The following is a 25,089-nucleotide window of genomic DNA, read 5'->3' on the forward strand; positions in this document are numbered from 1 at the left end:
AAACAGACTGATGGCCAAAGGCAGGAGAAGCCATGGTCCCACAGTAGGAAACGGTTCAGCATTCATCTGGAATCATTTCGGGAAAACCATGTTAAAGGCAAGTAAGAATAGCAGGACCAGAATAACAAGCCTGAATCATCTGTAAGTGAACAATTTTTCCTGCATTGCATGTCGTTTTAGTAAACTGACACAACTATGACTAAATTAAAGCATAGCGAGGCATTCATATATAGATTTATTCGTATAACTTGAGACATCAAAATATCTCGAGAACTATGCAGCTCGTAAAGAAAACAGTAAAAACTAAATCTGCATAAATGATAGAGTTTTACAACGATCTACTTTCTAATAGATGGCATTGTTGTCGAAAACAGGGAAAGCAACTCGTTTTAACCTGTGAGAAATTAATAAATAACTTTGAAATGAGACTTTTTTTTCGGGTGAGGCCCGAAACCGGAGTTGTAAGCATAAATGCACACACAGAATGCAAGTGAGACATCATACCTCCTAGGTGAAAGGGGTTGTGTTAATGCAAATATTGGTACTATACAGGGCATTATTGAGATTTAGTAGAAAGCACTTCGTCTTCAGGCCACAAGTGGCCCATCGGGATCATCCGACCGCCGTGTCAGCCTCAGTAGAGGAGGTGGATAGGAGGGTGTGTAGTTAGCACGCCGCTCTCCCAGTCGTTATGATGGTTTTCTTTGACCGGAACCGCTACTATTCGGTCGGGTAACTCTTCATTCGGCATCACGAGGCTGAGTGCACCCCGAAAAATGGCAACAGCGCATGGTAGCCTAGATGGTCACCCATCCAAGTGCCGGCCACACCCGGCAGCCCTTAACTTCGGTTATCTGACGGGAACCGGTGTATCCACTGCGACAAGGCTGTTGCATTAGTAGAGGCGAGTTTTATTCATTCAGACTTCCGGAACAATATCGTGCTGTATGTAGGCTTTCATTACAGACACTCCTGTTGTAACTAACTGCATGTAATGAGCGTTGTGGTGTGTTTTATCTTGAACCTGTGCTGCAGAACATTATCACATGGTAAACTTTCATCAGTACTTTCTTCTGTTTTGGTATTTCAGTTAGTTCTGAGCTATCTGTAATTTTAAATAATAAATCAAATAGATTATTTTGTTGCAGAACAAAATGAAATGACTTTAATTCATGTAGACGAAGAAGAAATGTCACAAATGCTATGATCGTTTATTTTGAACGTTTTCCAGTGGCAGTTCCATCTCGTGCTTCTTTCCAACACATTGTGAATGTCTACCACCAGTGTATTCGTAAAACCGAAGAATAGGATATTTAACTAGGGAAAATAATTAAATTGTAGTGCCAGCTACTGTGGCTGTAAGCTTTCACCCAAGTGTTCGATATATCGCTTGTGATTCTGGAATATTATAGACGAGTGTTCTCGGAATGTTACGACGTCAAACAATTTCACCCCTTATTATCTCGATGCATCAGGATCTTCATGGCGATGATTTTCATAATCGCCTCATTTGTTGTTAATTGGCATGTGACTAAATTTTTTTTCTCCATGTGTCCTTCTTGTCTGAATCAGCCCTCAAGAAACAAGGTGAGATGAATAGAATACAAAGTTGCTGGAGTCAGGTAAATCCACACTGGTTTCGTGAAGCTTAACTTCGGCGTCCTCTTGGCCAGAAAAATCAGATGTGGAATAATACGAGTAGATGTCAAGCCTGGTGCTTATTTGTTCAGTAATTTTTCAGATTAACAAACGTATGGCTTCTATAGGACGAATTTCCATTATTTGTTGAAGGTCTTAAGCTTTAGGCACGTCGAATTATAAGTTTTAGCATGCTGGGTGCCCAATGGAAAAAATGGTTGAAATGGCTCTAAGCTCTAGGGGACTTAACGTCTGAGGTCATCAGTCTCCTAGACTTAGAGCTACTTAAACCTAACTAACCTACGGATATCACACACATCCATACCCGAGGCAGGATTCGAACCTGCGACCGTAACAGCAGCGCGGTTCCGGACTGAAGTGCATTATTCACGAATAGCATGGTAATATTAGAATATTATATGGCACTTACAGTGGCCACTAGCTCGGAAGAGGTCCTACAATAAATTAGCTTGCTAAATAGTCGTATCTTACATTTCACAATTTATTTTTTTGGGATTTCTCAAATGGGAAAAATGTATCAAAGACACTAACAGCGCTTGCAGAGATGTTGATGAAAAATGCAATAGTGTAGTGAGGATTTCTTTACAAAAAGGATCAATAAATGTAACGAGATCGGGCATCATCATTTCGAATATGTTATGGAGTAATTACGTTTTTAATTATTATTCCAGTTCTAGTGCAGAATGAGATCTGTAAAATAAGTAGAAATAAATTATAAATATTTCGCTACTAAGTTATCTACACATATCAAAAAAAGTTTTGCATCACCTAGGTTCTGAGAGTTCTGGAACCTGTACTGAAAATTGGAATAGAGATCAACATAAACACCATTTCCACCCTTTTTATTGCTCATGAAAACCACACAGTGCATGTTGTACCACCATACAGCGAGTCCTTGAGAGGTGGTGGTCCAGATTGCTGTACACATCGGTACCTCTAATATCCAGTAGCACGTCCAATTGCATTGACGCATGCCTGCATTCGTCGTGGCATACTATCCACAAGTTCATCAAGGCACTGTTGGACCAAACTGTCCCACTCCTCAACCGTGATTCGGCGTAGATCCCTCAGAGTGGTTGGTGGGTCACGTCGTCCATAAACACCCCTTTGCAATCTATACTAGGCATGTTCGATAGGGTTTATGTCTGGAGAACATGCTGGCCACTCTAGTCGAGCAATGTCGTTATCCTGAAGGAAGTTATTCACAAGATGTGCACAATGGGGGAGTGAATTGTCGTCCATGAAGTCGAATGCCTCGCCAATATGCTGCCGATAATGTTGCACTATCGGTCGGAGGATGGCATTCACGTATCGTACAGCCGTTACGGCGCCTTCCATGACAACCAGCGGCGTACGTCGGCCACACATAATGCCGCCCCAAGACAGCATGGAAAATGGTTCAAATGGCTCTGAGCACTATGGGACTTAACATCTGAGGTCATCAGTCCCCTAGAACTTAGAACTACTTAAACCTAACTAACCTAAGGACATCACACAACACCCAGACATCACGAGGCAGAGAAAATCTCTGACCCCGCCGGGAATCGAACCCGGGAAGACAGCATGGAATCTCCACCTTGCTGCACTCGCTGGACAATGTGTCTAAGGCGTTCAACCTGACCGGGTTGCATAACACGTCTGGTTGAAAGCATATGCGATATTCATAGGTGAAGAGAACGTGATGCCAATCCTGAGCGGTCCATTCGGCATGTTGTTGGGCCCATCTGTACTGCGCTACATAATGCCGTGGTTGCAAAGATGGACCTCGCCACGGACGTCAGGAGTGAATTTGCTTATCATGCAGCGTATTCCGCACAGTTTGAGTCTTAACACGACATCCTGTAGCTGCACGAAAAACATTATTCAAGATGGTGGCATTGCTGTCAGGGTTCCTCTGAGCCATAATCCGCAGGTAGCGGTCATCCACTGCAGTAGTAGCCCTCGGGCGGCCTGAGCGAGGCATGTCGTCGACAGTTCCTGTCTCACTGGATCTCCTCCATGTTCGAACAGCATCGCTTTTGGTTCACTCCGAGATGCCTGGACACTTCCCTTGTTGAGAGCCCTACCTGGCGACTTATATGTTTGTGGAAGTATCCTAGTGTCTCGATTTAAACGACTTGTGCTATGTAACAGTACTGTTTACGATTGCATTCATTTCAGTGAATTACATTCCCAACTAACAGTTAAGTGTATCTGAAATATTCCTGCAGGGAATATGAGTATTCCAGATAAAAGGTCTTCAAATTCGGTATGAAAATCTGCAATTTTCTACTAACAGCATTCAGTTCTTGTGGAATCCACTGCAAATTTATGTTTCAGAGTGCAGAAACTTTCCTAACAGCCGTTAAAGATGTGCTTGCATGCTCGCATCGTAAGACTACTGCTCTGCCTAGAGTTCACTGAACCGATGATGGTGACGCTTTTTGAAAAAAATTGTTAGCTGCGCATCTTGTAAGGGAGTTTATGTACAACGATGTCATCGTAAACCTCTACAACCTATGAAATAAATGCCTATATGAGGTTAGGTATATGTAGATATTAATCTGCATCTATATCTAACACCTAGCGGTGTGTGGTGGAGGGTACTTCTGGTAGTACTAACTGATTTCCTCTTCTCTGCTCCTCTCACTAATGGCGCGTGGGGAGCATATTCGTCATCAAGCCACTGTATTAGCATTAATTTCTCGAATATTCTCGTCGTGGTCATTGAGCGAGATGTATATGGGAGGAAGTAATAATATTTGTCCGACTCATCCCGGTAAGTGCTCTATTGAAATTTTAATAATAAACCTTTCCGCGTATAGACCTAAAGGAATGCTTTTAAGCTAAGAGTATTCGTTCTGTCTGTTTTAAATGCCCTCAAAATATTATTCTGTACGACGTCAAGAAATAACAGTATGAGAAGTAAACACTTTTCAATTTGTTACTTCCACAAACTGCGTAAAAATTTGTAATCTGCATGTGCTTCATAGCCTAGCTACTATTGCAGGGGAGTTGAATGTCAGCTGGAAAAGAATTGTAATAAACGGGATTACTGTGTTTCATTACAATTAATAATCGTCCAATTAGCTGTGGACTAAGAGCTGTTGCTCTCCAGTACTCCAGAACCCGATTTTCTACGTTGTTCAGTTCCTAACCTGAACGTGTAACAATTGTTTGCGTGCTCAGAGCCATTTTGAATTGTTTGCGTCATCCACAAAAGGAGACAATGAGTTTGTGTACTACAGCTATAGACATGTCGTTAATTTATAGCAGAAAAGAAGCAACCTTGAAAACCACCTCACATCACTGTACACTAATTGAACGCTACTGTATTTTCATATCATGCGAGAGACCAAAGCTATCTGCTGCTTCCTACTGCTCAAACAAGAGTTAAGCGAATTGCTTCCTTAGGTCCCATTCCGCAATATTCTGATTTATTTAGAAATATACAGCAACAGTCTGAAAAGCTTGTAAGGATGTTGCAGAGTACGTTGTGCTGAGAAATAAACATTTAGAGAAAAAAGGTTATTCCAGGTCCTTCTAAATCGAATAAAATATTTTTATCGTTTCCCGGAAATTTTTCTTTTTTTAGTTCCGCCTGGATACAAGGTTTATTCTCACAGTCTTCGTAGCTCACTGTCATGTGAGGCCTTGTACATACTAGTATACAAAGTCGAGCGATTCTTGTATCTAGAGACTCTATAGAGAATCGAGCAGTTCTGTATGCAGACGACTGAGAGATATTTCTTGTCTATAGCCACGCTTTAGCTACAAAATCACAGAACCAGTCCATAAAATTTCGGACATGCGGCCGCGGAAATAAAACTTCCTCCACTGACATTTCGGCCGCGTGTCGTCCGGCCATCCTCAGAGTGAGTCACAACAGTGACGACAAGATGCCAAGCGCGGCCTTATATGCTCCATCGCGGCGGTACTGCGCGTGCGGGTCACAGATGCTGGTCGGCGGCGGAGAAACACGCTTACACATGCGGCGCCTGTGGCGAAGACGTACAGACGTTCGATTCGCTTATCGATGTATGATCGGATATACAGTGCGCCCAATGCACTAAGGTCTTAAGGACCGTTCGCCGTAAAGGTGATGGCACATTAGGACATGCCGTATGTCGGAAACCAACACATACAAATCTATATCTTCATACCAGTAGCTGCCATCACCCTTTACAGACCACAGGTGTCCTTAAGACCTTAGTGCATCGGGCGCACTGTATATCCGATAAAGACAATTTGCAAGAACAGCTCACATACCTCAAGAGCATTTTTAAATCGAATGGATTTTCTCCGCAACAAATTCGTAAAGTATTCGATGCAAAACCTAAAATACAGGTATGTGATGGGGCAGAAGAGAGTAATTCCTTCAGATCTAGTGCGTTTTTGCTCTATGTGGGTGCTGTTTCCTCGAAGATAGGCCGTGTTCTTGAGAAACACTGTGTTAAGGTGATCTTCCGGCCCTCAACGAAGATTGCAGCTTTACTCGGCTCTGTGAAAGAAGATTTACAGCTTCGTAAGGCGGGTGTGTTTCAGATTCCTTGCGGAAATTGTGATAAGTCGTACATAGGACAAACAACACGCACCGTTCATGAGAGATGCGTGGAGCATCGAAGATACACACGTTTATTACAAGCAGACAAGTCAGCTGTGGACGAACATTGTATTGATACAGGGCATTCCATGAATTACAGTGATGTGAAGATTTTAACATCCACATCTTCTTTTTGGGAATCTGTCTTCAAAGAAGCTATAGAGATTAGATTAGCTAATAATTTAATAAATGGAGATAATGGTTTTAATTTGGACAAAGCATGGAATCCGGCTCTTGGGGTAATTAAACTGCAGAGAAGTCGTCATGGTGTCACCGCCGCCGATCAAACATCGATAAGTGAATCGAATGTCTGTACGTCTTCGCCACAGGCGCCGCATGTGTAAGCGTATTTCTCTGCCGCCGACCAGCATCTGTGACCCGCATGCGCAGTACCGCCGCGCTTGGCTTCTTGTCGTCAGTTTTGCGACTCGCTCTGAGGATGGCCGGACGATATGCGGCCGAAATATCAATGGAGGAAGTTTTATTTGCTGCATGCCCGAAATTTTATGGACTCTTCATTATGCCGCGAGAAGTTGAAAATGCACATAAAATCACAGAACTTTTGACTTCCTTTTGTAATGGAGACTTGAGACAATTCTTAGACAATGCTGCACGACATTTCGTAGTGTGGACTTGTTACTAGACATGGCCTCCAGTTATTCTCTTTGCGACGTAGAAAACGTTTCGTCGGTTTTGTATCATTTTCGTTTTCCTTATTGTTAAACATCACTTATCAAGATGTAAAAAACGGAGAAAGTGTTGCAGCATCATGTTTGTGGGAAGTTAGTAATTCCAAACATAAAAAATTCGCAACATGAAAATGTTGACTATCGAAGAGATAGTAAAAAAAAAGTTGAAGTATCAGTGAGTGGTGTTGAAACAAACATGCTGTCTTCTACACTACTGGCCATTAAAATTGCCACACCACGAAAATGACGTGCTACAGGCATGAAATTTAACCGACAGGAAGAAGATACTGTGATATGCAAATGATTAGCTTTTCAGAGCATTCACACAAGGTTGGCGCCGGTGGCGACACCTACAACGAGCTCACATGAGGAAAGTTTCCAACCGATTTCTCACACACAAACAGCAGTTGACCGGCGTTGCCTGGTGAAACGTTGTTGTGATGCCTCGTGAAAGGAGGAGAAATGCGTACCATCACGTTTCCGACTTTGATAAAGGTCAGGTTGTAGCCTATCACGATTGCGGTTTATCGTATCGCGACAGTGCTGCTCGCGTTGGTCGAGATCCAATGACTGTTAGCAGAATATGGAATCGGTGGGTTCAGGAAAGTAATACGGAACGCCGTGCTGGATCCCAACGGCCTCGTATCACTAGCAGTCGAGATGACAGGAATCTTATCCGGATGGCTGTAACGGATAGTGCAGCCTCGTCTCGATTCCTAAGGCAACAGATGGGGACGTTTGCAAGACAACAACCATCTGCACCAACAGTTCGACGACGTTTGCAGCAGCATGGACTATCAGCTCGGAGACCATGGCTGCGGTTACCCTTGACGCTGCATCACAGACAGGAGCGCCTGCGATGGTGTACTCAACGACGAACCTGGGTGCACGATGGCAAAACGTCATTTTTTCGGATGAATCCAGGTTCTGTTTACAGCATCATGATGGTCGCATCCGTTTTTGGCGACATCACGGTGAAAGCACATTGGAAGCGTGTATTCCTCATCACCATACTGGCGTATCACCCGGCGTGATGGTATGGGGTGCCATTGGTTACACGCCTCGGTCATCTCATGTTCGCGTTGACGGCACTTTGAACTGTGGACGTTACATTTCAGATGTGTTACGACCCGTGGCTCTACCCTTCATTCGATCCATGCGAAACCCTATATTTCAGCAGGATAAGGCACGACCGCATGTTGCAGGTCCTGTACGGGCCTTTCTGGATACAGAAAATGTTCGTTTGCTGCCCTGGCCAGCACATTCTCCAGATCTCTCACCAATTGAAAACGTCTGGTCAATGGTGGCCGAGCAACTGGCTCGTCACAATACGCCAATCACTACTCTTGATGAACTGTGGTATCGTGTTGAAGTTGCATGGGCAGCTGTACCTGTACACGCCATCCAAGCTCTGTTTGACTCAATGCCCAGGCTTATCAAGGCCATTATTACGACCAGGGGTGGTTGTTCTGGGTACTTATTTCTCAGGATCTATGCATCCAAACTGCGTGAAAATGTAATCACATGTCAGTTCTAGTACAATATATTTGTCCAGTGAATACCCGTTTATCATCTGCATTTCTTCTTGGTGTAGCAATTTTAATGGCCAGTAGTGTACTTTCACTACACAAGCCGCGGTCCCAACAAGGTCAGCCACACGTATTGTCTAGCTGCATGTCTATATACAGTTCCTCTACAATGTCTATAGACAAATGCTCCATTTTTTGCAAGTATGTACTTACCATAAAAGCAAACAATAAACTGGTATTGTAGTAGTAGTTTCGTAGCTGGTTATCGAGCTTGTAACCAACAGTGTTCCACTCCAGTCATTGCAGAAAATTTCTCTTTAAATCTTTCCGTGACTATTTTTGTCACTTCTCGAGTAGCAGGAGGCGTTTTGAATGCACAATGTTAGTATCTTGAGGAGAAACATAGTCACTCCATATTAACATACCTCGTTACTGGTCTTAAGTCCAATTCCCAGCGTGTACAGCCATTTACACGACTTGAAAGTGTATCCAGTAAGATCTCAGTTGATGGGCACAAACTTTGTAGTCCAGTTTTAGTACGACTTACTGGAATGCTTGTTTGTTTTAGGATTATCACCTATGTCTTCCTCGAAGCTGATCATATCTGTGAATTAGTTCTTATGCTATGGGCGCGATCAGCATTGCAGAGCTTCCGCTGTGTGCGGGCGATCGGATTCCCGCGGTCTGGCGGCCGCATTTACTGGTCAATTGACTATTCGCCGTCGACTGCATTACCGGCGTGAAATTGCTCCACAATAGCAGGGCGTTCGATGGTCGTCTGTTACAGTTTCGTTTCTATTCCGGCTATCAGTTCGCAGACATTTTATTTTCTGTTGCTGCCTGACAGTGATTACGGGCGTGTAGTTCAAATTTAAATTACTTGTACTACGACTCTGGAGACACAACATTTTGCAGCTTCATTCTGCGAAAATTTTAGCACTTAAATGGAAGAGAGCAAAAATGCGGTGAGCCGGCGGCAGGGTTTGATAGAATTGATTTTTGTACGTGTGATTTGACAGCACCTGTTCAGTCTAAGTATTCGTACTCCTTTGTAGAGTCCTAACTCTACAACGCTCTAAGATGAAATACAACGAAATTTAAGTTTCTGGAGTTACTCATGGACAGTTATTTCATCCCCTCCCCCCCCCCCCCCCCCCCGCCCCGCGGTTTCCTCTCTCTCTCTCTCTCTCTCTCACACACACACACACACACACACACACACACACACACACACACACACACCTGATTCGTTAGATTACATATTGTTGTTTAACACCGCTGTGAGGAGCGTAAAATATTCTGGTTTATTTAATCATTTTTGGTTGGATTAGCACATATCGCAAATATTTCACGTTTTTGATGGACACTTTCCTCAATTAATTTCCTCTTTTTACAGCTGTCCAACGCTCCGCCTCTGTTGCAGGTATCACGCGCGAACGTTGATCTGATGCTCTGTTGCAAGTATCACAAACGGACCTGAACCTTGATCAGGTGGTACCTGGGTCGAATCTTGCTGACTGAAGTAATTTTAATCATCAATATTTAGCCGTGAAGGAGACAGGTATGTGGAGGAAAAGATCCAGATCACCAGACAACTCTCTGTTGACCCGCATTAGGCCTCAAACCTATCTAGCGTGTCTCTTGAAGCTATTTAAGTGACACTGATGACGCTAACCTCGACGGCCTCTTTGTGGCTTTTCGAGAGGATCAGGGCTTCATCTTGAGGGTTTCTACTTGTCGTCAACGACACCAACAACATATCAAGTTCTACAAATGAGTACCACAGACACTAAATCGTTACACTTAAGAAACATTATTTCTAGTTCCTGAAGAAGTTGCTAGAAACGCACCTGTCCATTTACTAGACTGAATTAAGCGCCGGAGCCTCACTGCAAAACAGGCTCGTCGACTTTCTTTTCTTTCTTTTTTACGTGTATGTCCAATGAATGAGATTCCATCTGCGCATTGATGTTTCTTCTTTTATTTTTTTTTGGTGAGAAACGTTTCGTTTCATCTTTGATGTGGTTCACAATCTCTTACCTGTGTCAAGTTTTACAGCTGCAGTATTCGTTGTTTGTACATTACTTTTCTCTCTCTCTCTCTCTCTCTCTCTCTCTCTCTCTCTCTCTCTCTCTGTTCTAGGTGGAATACCACTATTGCCCAAGCAGTAGAAAATGCGAAAGCTAAAAGGAGATTAACGTAGAAGCTTATTCAAACTAAAGTCGAGAGTTGATGCTTTAAATGGCGCTGGAGACCGTCGCTAAATAGTGCGCTCGCCAAACTCGACTTAATTCGTACTACATGCGTAGAATGGAAACGTTTATTAACAACGTATATTAATTAAAAACAGTAATTCTACTGTTTATCGCCACAAGGATTACGTTAGTTAATGGAAATCGTATTAAACACAAAAAAGCAGACGGTACGCAAAGTATAAACACAAAGGGCATTTCTCAAAGGTAATTCCGAGTAATGCTCACTCATTACCGAACTTTGTCTGGAACAGTTCATGTGAGTCATCAAAGCGCAGCAAAGTTTGTTACACCTTATGTCTCATCTTCTTTCGCATGTCCCTATCCTGTGAGGACTTGTCAGTATGTCAGATGAGGAGGTTTCCTAACACCGATGCACTGTTTGGCCGCTCCTTACCTTTGTCGAGAAAACGCTTGCGAAGCAGGCAGCTAGTTCGCATCCCAGTACACCAGCAGCCCAGCCACCCTGATGTATTGAGGTCTCAGTAGCTTTTTCCCAGCCTCTCAGTTTTAAGGCATACTGGGCGGCGACAAGACTTTTCCTTCAGTCTGTGGACCATGCAGCCCTCTCCATACACACACGATCATATTTTACAGCTGTCTCCTCATACAGTGTTATCCCTGTAGACCTGTTCATCTTTTACAATTAGTGTTCAGTCTTCTGTAACTTCAGTTTTTAGAAATATCAAATAGCACAAGGAACATATAGCACGTAATTGAGATAAACTATGAATCAATGCAAAAGTGTTAAACACACGAATGGCATGGTAGACATAATTATCATAACCAGTTATTTAATCATCACAACCAAAAACTTTTTAAATGAAAAATATATTAAATATTAACCCAAAAAAGAAAATACAAAACGTAATTAGCGTACCGAGTTATCCCGTATCCGTAACAAAATACTCTTTACATGCAACACCAACAGAGTACAAAAGAACAAGACACGTAGTCCTTAGGTGCGTTAGATTACTGTATGACAAATATATGTTGTTATTGCTTAAGTACTCAGTTGTTATGTTATAAACATACATTTTTTCCGAGCCTAAAAGAACACTACTGGATCCCGGAAGAGGGACATGAGTGCATGATCATCTTGTTGAGAACGGAGAAGGGTGTTCGAGAAAAGTGGATGGTCGATAGTGTTCTTCTCTCGCGCTTCTAGTATGAGGTTGCCCTCAGGTCAAGTCGGTACGGATGGCTGGGACAAGAGCCGTTTTTTTTTCTTTTTTTCAGCCCACGTTTCTGCTGTCATTTACAAATAACCTGCCACCTAGTGACTAAGACATGTCACGCTTTGACAATAACAAATTGTTCGTATACATTATATGAAGTTCGCACTATTCTAAGAAAGTTTTAACAATGTTGCAGCTTTAAATAATCGTAAACTTAAAACTAATTTGTAAATGGAAATGCTGAAAGCCGACAGTTTTTGTACTATGAAGATAGGAAGACAGGAAAGAGTTCAGATTTATATCATTCCACCACCGAAGCTGTCCAATCTACTACAACTCACCATCCGAGGTCGACGACCTCACCAATACGAGTATTTTTGCCTCTGGCCCTCAGATGGTGTGATCCTACATCTGGGTTACGAACCTTTTATGTTTACTAGCGTAATATAATACGTGCTGACGAATGTATGTGTTTGCATTATCCGTTAACTATTACTGCTTATAACAAGTGTGAACGCTTTATGCAGGACGCAGCCATTGTACTGATCTTGTTGATCTAACTATACTTAAATCTGTATGTTGTGTGTGTGTGTGTGTGTGTGTTGTATATTTAACAAAACTGATTGTACCTTTTTCTTGTACGTTATACAAATATTGTAGGAGTGATCGCTGTTCAGAAACAATAATGACTGATACAAATCTGTAATTCTTAATGTTATCATATGTCTAGATCTGTATATGTATATAATTGTGTGTGAATCAGCGACTGAATATGTGTCCGTATTTCTGGTTGTTCATTCCACGTACTTTGTTATCCTGTTTCTTGAGTGTCCATTCTTATTACTGTGGTTGGTCGTTTTTGTCCGTCTTCCTCGTATAAGTTTTGTGATACGTCGTCGAATATATATTTTAGTACATACCAATTATCCTGTTTTTGTATTATTTGTCCAATGTCGTCATCATATCTCCTTGATCTGGTGACGGCGCCTCGAGCAGGAAATGTCCACCCACCCTTCTCGTCTTCTGCAGGTCGCAACATGCCTTCCCAGTCGGAAAGCTGATAACGTTTGTCCACCGGAGAAGCTGCAGTAGAACCAGTAGCATTAAGCGATTCTAAAAGGTGCATCAAGTTTTCTAGTATCAGGTTAACAGAACTAATGAGTGAAAGGAATGTTTTAGGATGAAAATTAGATTATTCTCACTTCTTGGTTACAAAATGACCGCCGAGTCCGGCTACTTACAGTTTCGACACTGACATGCAATCACAGTCACTCATAAAAGTCAACTTCTGGTATTCAACCGAATTTGTTACCGGAAAGCTTACCAAACGTATGGTCTGTGACAGAATGTTCGCTCTGAAATTACGCAAATTGATCTTTTTGAAATTTCAGTTCTCGATCTCAAGTTCTATAACATACTACGTGTATTTTGATTAATTCAAGAGTCACAGTTTACTTAAAAAAATCGAAAGGTCGTGCGTTCTTCTTCCTCACTCTTTCACAATTACTTTGAGGTACTCCACGGTCAAGTTCAGCTCAAAATTATTACAGCTATTCAGAGACCGTAGTGTACATGTCCTATCGTCGTGGTAGATGAGTTCCGAACTGAACTTAAGACTCCACAAAGCGATCCTTCTGGTCCATCAAACACGCGCGAACGTAGTGTCTTCTTATTGACTGAGATACATTATAGCCAATTCGGTACCTGTATAAAACCTCGCTATCCTGCGTCTTTTACATTGGACCAATAACTACGTAATAGCTTTTATGAGAAATTTATTGTACAAAGGGCTTTATAAAAAACAAAGCTTCAAAATCCTCCTCTCTATATCTAGTGAATTATTCAAGTATGTTTTTTGTTTCCCCAGTACCATAAACTGGAGAATTACACTTCACAAATTTACCCTGAGCGTAGGATGCACTCTCTCTGTACAGACACAATTCCCTCGCTACCATTTACTCAGTTAATAGACATAACAACACTCATTTATTATATTACTTTGCAGTCACCCTATCATTTACACTAATAAATGATAGTACTAAATCAGCAATAACTAACGTGTTCAACTTTTGTAGTCTTGTTTTCCTCAGTTGCGTGTAATATTACGGTATACTGATAATTTTTACTTTATGGACCGTCTGACTACAACTGAATGAAACGCAATTTTCGTGCCATACGCGTTTCGCCTTTATTTTCTGCACGGCATCTTCACTGGCCTGGAATATGTACACATTTCTGCTACTTAGTTTACATTTTGGACACTGTACCTATAGGTTATAAACAGTTCTGGTGGCTGGTTTTTGCTGTTATGTAGTAATATTTTGAACTGTACTTACGGGTTGCGTGGACGATTTTCTACATATTACGCTCCTGCTGCATTTTTGGTGTTGTTCCTCTTCTTATAAATGCTAGTTTGTGTTTTTTCCCCATATTTCACAGCACAAGGAACTGAACACTTGTTTTGATGCAATTTTCTTGACATTATAATAAAAAAAGAAAACAGCAAACATACATTTAACATCTTTATATAAAACCAACAGCCACAGACACAATAATACATTCCACGTCTAACGATCCTCACAACCAGAAACTTGCAGCACTAAGACATGTTACATAGATTAAACAGAATCCCACAAGAGAAGCTATAAAAAAAATGAGTACGATCATACAAATAGCTAGGAACAATGGGTATGACACACGTGTAGTACACAGGCTCCATCAAAAAATAAAAACACAAATACAATAAAACACAACATTTCCAGAATAAAAGAGAACTCACATGCTGCCAACTTACAAACACACTCAACACACACACACACACACACACACACACAATGACACCACATAGAAAAGAACGAGATGGTACACCATTACGAACACATATAAATTAACACACACAGATGCAAACATCCTAAAGAGACAGGACTTCCAAATAGCATACAAGACGGGGCAAACCCTCCAATCACACCTAAGCCAACCAGCTGCCAAGAGGGACAAATTCCAACAATCTGGAACATATAAACTTGGGTGTCAAAGTTGTGATGCAGTATGCATAGGCATGACATGCAGGAATTTTAAAACATGATACAAAGAACATACCAGGAGTTGGAAGAACGAAACAAACCAGTCTACATTTGCAGAACATTTAAAACACCATAACCACCATCCTGCAAACATGGAACAAGAAATGAAAGTAATGAGAATAAGCAACAATGACAAACATCATACAAATGCAAGAAAACTTCCACATGCAGAAATCCATCACTGAAAACAAACATGTGATAAATTAACAAACATACATTAGCACAGGCTCCCTACTACACTTAATAAAAGAAATGATAAGATAAAAATCGTCCCTCATACAACCAGGAAAAAAAAAATCTCTCCCCCTCCCCCACCTTCGCCTTCTGCACACACACACACACACACACACACACACACACACACACACACACACCGCCCACAAAAAATCTCGCCCCCTTCGCCTTCTGGACACACGCACACACACACAGCCAACAAAAAAACGAAAGTTGGCAATAAAATTCGATCTTTGGCAATAACAACTGACAGTCGGCCGGCCGGAGTGTCCGAGCGGTTCTAGGTGCTACAGTCTGGAACCGCACGACCGCTACGATTGCAGGTTCGAATCCTGCCTCGGACATGGATGTGTGTGATGTCCTTAGGTTAGTTAGGTTTAAGTAGTTCTAAGTTCTAGGGGACTGATGACCTCAGAAGTTAAGTCCCATAGTGCTCAGAGTCATTTGAACCATCTGACAGCCGGCAACACATACCAATACATTGCATCAAAACAAGTATTCAGTTCCTAGTGCTGTGAAATGTGCGAAAAAAAACCACAAAGCGACATTTATAAGAAGAGGAACAACACCAACCTGTAAGTACAGTTCAAAATATTGATACATAATAGCAAACCACCCACCAGAACTGTTTATAACCTATAGATACATTGACCAAAATGTAAAATAAATAGCAAAAATATGTACATTTCCAGGACCCTGAAGATATCTTGTAGAAAATAAAGACGATGCACTTATGGCACGAAAATTGTGTTTCATTCAGTTGTAGTCAGACGGTCCATAAAGTAAAAATTATCAGTATAGTGTAACAGCAATAACTAATAAAAGACAATATTCACAGAAGATAAGTTTCACTTCCAAAAGACATGGTTTTGACTATTTAGGATTTCATAGTCCGTAAGATGCTGTCACCTCTCGACCATAGTTGTAACTACTAGGACCTACGCCCTCGAAAGCGCACACATATGTTAAAAAGCTGTGACTCATCACCTGTATGAAGCTTTCTGTTCTCGTCCGACTTCTATCGGCGCAATGCAAGGCACTGCCCCGCGGTCTTAGTTATGTAAGTGCGTTGCAATATAATGTTACATGCTCAGGGGATCCATGTTCCCCACATGTCCAATGCACCCAGTCGCTCACCGTGAAACAATCATACGATGGACCCTAACAGGCAATGCGATATGTACGTATTGTCTTTACAGGTCGCTTGTATTGCATAGTATTCCGTCTGCCAATTTATGCATTAATAGTCAGGTATCTCGTCACTCCTTTCCTTTGAGTGTTGATGTCTTCAAGTTTAATGATTGCTTTTATTTCGAGCAGACTTTAAGTATTAAGTACGCTGATTTATTTGCTGCGATCGTAAGTTTGTTGCTTTTGTACCAGTCACTCATACTCATGAGAAGTTGCGCGCTGTTATACTGTGCTCTAGAGTTCGCAGATAACTGAACAAGCAGGTGGTCAGCACATGTTACTACCCCATTAACTCTGTCATCTCTATCTAAGTTGCTTAGGAGCGGCTCGATGGCAAAATTCCAGAACAATGGCCCACATATCGATCAGTGCGGGCAGCCTTTGGTGATTTTCTTTCCACTAGCTGGATGTATGGACTCGTTTACAACTTCCGGTAGAATATGATTGGTATGGAGCCGTGGTGGTCTAGCAGGTAGAGACCCAGAGTCCGGCTCTGGAAGTTCTGGGATGGGAGCGGAGATTTTTCCTCGTTCCAGTCCCTCCAGGAAGGCATCAGGTACACTCAGCCTACTGTCAAATGAATATCGGGTTTCTTTCCCGGGAAAATGAGAATCATGGCAATGCGCCCGCCACACTCCCCCCTTCTAGTACCGCGGTGACGAAATTTTATATTCTCCCTACGATGAGACCAATAGCCTGTTGACAGCCTCGTGTCAACTGTGCAATGGATGCACACAGAAGAGCATCCACCAAAAGAGACACGATGGGATTATATTCAGTTACAATTGAAAATTTCTTCAAACAATTGACAAACTGCGAGTGACAGTGTCTCAACCTTTGCTCCGACATGTAAACAAGGAATTAGTGTGGCCTGCGTCTTTCCGATATGTGTGCGGTAAATGCGGAAACGTGAACTATGGCGACGCTATAACCAAATGCGTCCATACAGGACCAGTGTGCTATTATTCTTTTCTTGGCTGCCGAAGAACAACCAACGGTAGACACGCATCGCAGAATGAAGAACGTGTATGGGGCAACATGTCTGTCGGCAACCGCAGTTGTGCAAACTGCGACCAGGGGTACTGCTGCTTCATGATAACGCACGTCCCCAGATTTCAAATGTCGTGACGCAAAGTTAAGCCAAATCAAGTGGAAGACTACAGTCCTGATCTCTCCCCATGTGATCATCACGCCTTTGGTCTGTTAAGAAAGCCTTGAAGGGTTGACGACTCCCGTCCGACGATGATGTGGAGCAAGCAGTAACAGACCATCAGGACACGGTTTTCTCCCAAACGGATATCTTCAACCTGATGCGTCGGTGGGATCATACCCTCAGTGGCCACACGATTTTGCCTGGTTGGCGTATCGATGCTGGACTATACGGCCTTCGAGCGGGAACTTTCTGTTCGCCCCTTACGAAAATACATTTTAAGCGCAATGTTGGTGTACCCCAAACAAACATGCATATACAGCACGATACATTTAAAGTATAACCCTAATTCTGAGCATCTGAATATTAGGGTTGTTTGACGAATAGTTTAGATCTCGGCTACCTCTGTCGTTCCTATGTATTAACTGACAGGTTGTGTGTGTTAGGAAGACACGTTACTTATTCGACTGGATAGTTAAAATCATGTCTTTGCCAGGTGTGACGCTACTAATATAGCGCTTAATGGTATGCATTCAGCCGAGTTGTCGTTTCCGGTTTATCCACAATATTCTGACGATCGATCTAGGTTTCTTCCTCACGTGCTGCGAGTTGTGCTGTTATGTGTGCTCACTGCCTGACTTCATCTGGCAAAGATCCTACTGCAGCCGTAGCGTCAGACTCTTCCTAATACACACGACGTATCAGTTACTACTTAGGAACGACATATCAAGCCCAGATGGTAATTATTGGTCAAGTAATCCTAATCTTCAACTCGCAGCACCTGAAGAAGTCTGTAAGTGTACCACTTACCTTAGCCACGGGCAATATGTAGCCACATGCAGTGTTTGTCTTACGCTCGTATTACACTATCGAAGTTCTTTGACAAATCTTTTATAAAAGCTAGGGCCACGCTAAATTTTATAAAAGATTTGATTAAAAAAAAAACCGCATTACACCGTCAAGATTTCATAAAACGTCCTTTATAAAAGATATCTATCAATAACTATATTAATAATAATATCGTAAAACCTTCGTGTCTGTCTGTTTGTTTGAACGCTCTAATCTCCAAAACTACTAGAGGAATTTTCATGGGGTTTTCACACGTAACTGGAGCTCAGCTTATGGGCTTTAGTTCATCAAAATCGGATCAGCACGAACAAAATGTTGTAACTTAACATTTTATCTGAAGTCATCCTTTATGTCTGTGTGTCTGTCTGTTTGAACTTTCTAATCTCCAAAAGTACTAAACGAATTTTCATGAAGTATTCACAGGTAACATGAGCGTAGCCTGGAGCTACATACAGGCTTTATTTCATCAAAATCGGATCACTGAAACATATCATAATTTAGAGTTTTAGGAGTCTGCTCAGCTTAGTAGTTCGGATGTTTACTTTTATGACACTATCACCACGGCGTAGTACACAAAAGAACCGATAGATTGCGTTAGTAGTTTCATGGTACACCAAATAACTAATACACGGCGGTGTTAGTTTTTTTTTTTTTTTTACCTCAGTGACAGATGTTTTTCCGGAAGTTTTCTGTGAATGACAAAATTAAGCACACCAAACTTATCGTTACGAATACTAAAACTGAATTTTCTTTGCTAGGGTATACAGATTTACTGCTTTCGTTTTGTATATTAAAAACTTAAAGAAATTGCATTGCTTCTATCGATAGGTTTCATTTATATTTCACTGGGAAAAGAATTCACAGGCACATAGAACATGCTGTGAATGAGAATGTCCAGTAATTTCTTACACACAGTTGTTGAGGGTATGAATCGTTCAGTACCCGGGATGACGTGAATAGACAGCCTTGGCTCAGTATAATGGAGACAACCGTTGACCGAATGTAGAGGATAATGAAGAACTGGGAGCTGCTTCGTCGGAGAAAAGGACGTGATACTTGTATCGACAGCCTAGACTATGACTAGCTTTGTGTATTATTGCTTTCAGTGGATCCCAGTAGAACATGTTTAACTGATATGTATTTTAGAAGTAACACTGTAAATGAAACCATTCCTGTTCCATTATCTTCTGTTTCATTAAGTGGGCCGGCCGCGGTGGTCTCGCGGTTCTAGGCGCGCAGTCCGGAACCGCACGACTGCTACGGTCGCAGGTTCGAATCCTGCCTCGGGCATGGATGTGTGTGATGTCCTTAGGTTAGTTAGATTTAAGTAGTTCTAAGTTCTAGGGGACTGATGACCACAGCTGTTAAGTCCCATAGTGCTCAGAGCCATTTGAACCATTAAGTGGGTTTTAGTCTAATCATATGTTTCATTTCATTCGGACATTGAAGAAGTAGCCCCCCAACGAGTTTCCAACTCCAGAATCTCGACAAAGATTCTACTACACAGCAAGAACACCGCAAACACGTAATTCTTATTAAGTATGCCATCTGCCTGGGACGTGACCCTAGTGATTCAAATTAGGTCACCGTGACCGTCGTTGCTAGCGGTATAGGTCCTACATAGTACTCAGTGTTGCACCACGAAAAGAGCTCTAAATGCTGACTATCGAACTATCATTCACTAATAAGACCCCCGTTGTGAAATTTTAGCGTAATTTTGTAAATTAAAATTTCGTAGATTACTGTAATTCATCAACGTTTGAGCTGCCCTCTAATAGAGGAGTTTGGAGGTTAGCCTAATTATCGTTGGCTGGCCGTTGCCCAGTGTTTCCACAAGAGTTGTCCGGTGTGCGAATCTGTTAGTGGGACACTGCATATAAAACCGCTATTGGCACTTCTTGTAGCTTGAAGAGCCTCCCTATGATCCCATACCAATGAAACTCTATAAATCTGTCCTTACTGAGTTTCCCCAATCTGTAAAATATTTCTAATTTATTCATATGCTACATGCTTTTTAATTTATTTAATTTTATTTTTCCAGGTATAGTTCGAAGTCTTCACGTACGCTCTTCCGTCGTTCCATAAGGTGCGTAATACACTGTGTTTGATACGTTTGTAGTGAAAAAGTCTTACACTAACATTTTTTAAAATTACAGCAGTCAGAAAGAATGGCCCCAATAAATAGTATTTCGAAGGACGTAGAGAACGATGTACTTCAAAAAATGGTTCAAATGGCTCGGAACACTATGGGACTTAACATCTGAGGTCATCCGTCCTCTAGAACATAGTACTACTTAAACCTAACTAACCTAAGGACATCACACACATCCATGTCCGAGGCAGGATTCGAACCTGCGACCGTAGCAGTCGCGCGGTTCCGGATTGAGCGCCTAGAACCGCTCGGCCACCTCGATGTACTTCCAATGGTGATTATAACTGCAGAGATACGCGCATCCACAACAGGTTTGCTTCTTGTGTGATAGGAAAGGTAGATCTTACGCCAAGCTCAGTGAAGACCCAGAAAAGGAATCAGGAAGTGATATTAAGTGTCGAGCCTTTTCACGATACGATGTTCTACAGACATGCATGCGTGCCTGAATTAACAAACACTTTCACTGACGATTACAGCCAGACACACATGTCTGCCTACCTACGCACATGCTACTCTATCGCCTTCTTGTGTCCAGAGACCAGAAACGCCTGAGACGCAATGGATTCGTGAACGCCATCACTGATGGGCTGAATGACAAAATGTAGTCTTTTTGAATGAGTCTCGCCTTAACCTGTCCTGGAGCGATTCTGCATACATATTAGATGCTACCGGGATGATCACAGCTTTTCAATTTCTGTTGTTGGACGACATGAACGACGAACGCGAAATGATGAGATTTGTTTCGCCATTACATACAATGTGCGATATCGTCTCTTCCGCATTCAGGCAATGTAAACAGTAGTTATTAATTACGAAATAGATTCGCATTCTGCGACTTTTCATTGGCGTGATCTGTTTGCATCACATGAAAATTTGTGCCGGATCGGAACTGGAACCCGGATTTCCTGCTTATTGCTACTGGTCACCTTAACCACTTCGCCTACCCTAGCACGCCCCCACGGCCGATCCATCACTCAAGTTCGCACAGTTCTTGTGTCCCGCACAGGCAGACAAATATTATATCGTCACTTTAGCCCGTCGAGGCATGGATACATCACTGATTGCTACAATGTCTGTGTTTATAGTGTGTTTGTATCCTCACAATACAACGTCTGTCAGACATTTTTGCTTGTCTGAAGGATGAGACATTGTCACTGGCGATTACAGATGTGGCAGAATGCGAATCAATTTCGCAATGTTTAACACAGCCGTAATCGCCAGTGACAGCGTTTGTTAATTCATGCACGCATGCATGTATGTAGGACATTGTATTGTGAAGATACAGACACTGCATTAACACAGGAATTGTAACCATAAATGATGAATCCTCCAGTAATGATAGGAAATGTTTTGTGGACTCGCACAGGGATGAGTGAACTGTGAATATGAAGTAGCGGAATGGAGAGAACGGAGAGTGAGTTGGCAATGAGATGGAGGAAAAGGTGTGAAGAGAAGGTGGAATGGAAAGGCGGGTGCGGGAGATGGAGTGTGAGAGAGGGAGGATTGGGAAAGGAAATGTCTATTTCAATTACGTGATTTTTCAATTATTTTGTGTCTGGTTTCGAATATTCAACTCGTCATTTACAAACTGTTTATTATGTGTTAATGCTTTGTGTACGTAGAAGTTTCTTGAAAAGGCTAGAGGTGTGTGATTTTATTGATTTTCATATAATTTTCTATTGTGCTTGGTCTATGGCGGGGCTTCCCAACCTGTGGTCCGTGGACCCCTTAGGGGTCCGCCGGCTCTTTCTAGGGGGTCCGCGGCCACCTTTCACCAAATCGTGTAAAATAATAAGTAAAATTTTGTAACGACTTGTTTTTTGATCTAGAAAGCGAAGATTGCACGTATCTCCCATTATAGACCACTGAATTGTACATATTTCCCATTAAAGACCACTGATGATGTTTTATTTCTATAAAACGAAGCGCGTTTGGTGCCAAAATGTGCATTTTCTTGTAGTTTCAGAGACGCATTTAAAATGCCTTTAATAATTATAAAGCAGCTACTGACAATATGACCACACAAATGAAGAATTCCTCGCTAGTGATTTAAAAATGTTCTGTACTTTACTTGTGTCATGAAGTGGGTGGCTTTTCCATTTGTCTACGGTTCTTAGTAAGAATGTCTAGAAGCGGCTGTTGAATTTGTGGCTAATTTTATCTTAAATACCTCTGTAGGAGTGGCGAATAGAAAGTTGGCAGATTTTCTTAGATACTTCGTTGCAAAAGAGTTTTTGAAATGTTATAATTGTACGAAAAATTGGTGTCTTTCTGTAAGTGCCTTAGAACTCATGTTTTACGTAGTTCCCATGATACTCTACTCTGAGTTGCGGAAAGTGGTTTTGTTCGCTTTCAGTACGCTCTGTTGATTCGCTCTGACACGGATGTTACACGGTCAAACTACCTACTATAACATAGTAAAGATGTTTTATTAATCGCATCTTATGTAGAAAATTCTCTGCTCGATAGTATCTTACCGACGATCCGAAGTTTGCGACTTAGTTTATGAACAGATGAGTTTATGTGTTAGTTACATTTTACCCTTTCCTCTCAACATATTGTTACATACCACGAATTTAATTTAAAATTGTGCATGTAAATGCTTTAATTAAGAGCTGCTCCGCTCTTAATTTTTTTTATGTCGTTATGCTCAACTAACGACCATGATTGAATTTATTTTCCCCATGAGATTAACTTATTCTTTTCCAAACTCACGTCATGCTCACACTAATATTGTTCTACATCTACATCCATACGCCGCAAGCCACCTGACGGTATGTGGCGGAGGGTACCCTGAGTACTTCTATCGGTTCTCCCCTCTATTCCAGTCTTGTATTGTTCGTGGAAAGAAGGACTGTCGGTATGCTTCTGTGTGGGCTCTAATCTCTCTGATTTTATCCTCATGGTCTCTTCGCGTGATATACGTAGGAGGGAGCAATATACTGCTTGACTCTTCGGTGAAGGTATGTTCTCGAAACTTTAACAAAAGCCCATACCGAGCTACTGAGCGTCTCTCCTGCAGAGTCTTCCACTGGAGCTTATCTACCATCTCCGTAACGCTTTCGCGATTACTAAATGACCCTGTAACGAAGCGCGCTGCTCTCCGTTGGATCTTCTCTATCTCTTGTATCAACCCTATCTGGTACGGATCCCACACTGCTGAGTAGTATTCAAGCAGTGGGCGAACAAGCGTACTGTTACCTACTTCCTTTGTTTTCGGATTGCATTTCCTTAGGATTCTTCCAATGAATCTCAGTCTGGCACCTACTTTACCGACGATCAACTTTATATGATCATTCCATTTTAAATCACTCCTAATGCGCACTCCCAGATAATTTATGGAATTAACTGCTTCCAGTTGCTGACCTGCTATATTGTAGCTAAATGATAAGGGATCTTTCCTTCTATGTATTCGCAGCACATTACACTTGTCTACGTTGAGATTCAATTGCCATTCCCTGCACCATGCGTCAATTAGCTGCAGATCCTCTTGCATTTCAGGACAATTTTACGTTGTTACAACCTCTCGATATACCACAGCATCATCCGCAAAAAGCCTCAGTGAACTTCCGATGTCATCCACAAGGTCATTTACGTATATTGTGAATAGCATCGGTCCTACGACACTCCCCTGCGGCACACCTGAAGTCACTCTTACTTCGGAAGGCTTCTCTCCATTGAGAATGACATGCTGCGTTCTGTTATCTAGGAACTCTTCAATCCAATCACACAATTGGTCTGATAGTCCATATGCTCTTACTTTGTTCATTAAACGACTGTATGGAACGCCTTGTGGAAGTCAAGAAACACGGCATCTACCTGGGAACCCGTGTCTATGGCCCTCTGAGTCTCGTGGACGAATAGCGCGAGCTGGGTTTCACACGAACGTCTTTTTCGAAACCCATGCTGATTCCTACAGAGTAGATTTCTAGTCTCCAGTAAAGTCATTATACTCGAACATAATACGTGTTCCAAAATTCTACAACTGATCGACGTTAGAGATATAGGTCTATAGTTCTGCACATCTGTTCGATGTCCCTTCTTGAAAACGGGGATGACCTGTGCCCTTTTCCAATCCTTTGGAACGCTACGCTCTTCTAGAGACCTACAGTAATCCGCTGCAAGAAGAGGGGCAAGTTCCTTCGCGTACTCTGTGTAAAATCGAACTGGTATCCCATCAGGTCCAGCGGCCTTTCCTCTTTTGAGCGAATTTAGTTGCTTCTCTATCCCTTTGTCGTCTATTTCGATATCTACCATTTTGTTACCTGTGCGACAATCTAGAGAAGGAACTACAGTGCAGTCTTCCTCTGTGAAACAGCTTTGGAAAAAGACATTTAGTATTTCGGCCTTTAGTCTGTCATCCTCTGTTTCAGTACCATTTTAGTCACAGAGTGTCTGGACATTTTGTTTTGATCCAACTACCGCTTTGACATAAGACCAAAATTTCTTAGGATTTTCTGCCAAGTCAGTACATAGAACTTTACTTTCGAATTCATTGAACGCCTCTCGCATAGCCCTCCTCACACTAAATTTCGCTTCGC

At 42.0% G+C, this 25,089-nt stretch overlaps 1 long non-coding RNA gene across 1 annotated transcript in view; it reads left to right on the top strand.

Moving 5' to 3' along the window:
- LOC124554777 overlaps positions 1–20,482 on the top strand; it is a 963,296-nt gene extending 942,814 nt beyond the window's left edge. The window contains exon 7 of the long non-coding RNA XR_006968446.1: positions 20,438–20,482. This is a non-coding gene — a long non-coding RNA (uncharacterized LOC124554777). The remainder of the gene's footprint in view (positions 1–20,437) is intronic.
- Positions 20,483–25,089: the final 4,607 nt, after the last annotated feature.

The sequence above is a fragment of the Schistocerca americana genome, chromosome X, assembly GCF_021461395.2.
Source record: "Schistocerca americana isolate TAMUIC-IGC-003095 chromosome X, iqSchAmer2.1, whole genome shotgun sequence".
Classification (NCBI taxonomy): domain Eukaryota; kingdom Metazoa; phylum Arthropoda; class Insecta; order Orthoptera; family Acrididae; genus Schistocerca; species Schistocerca americana.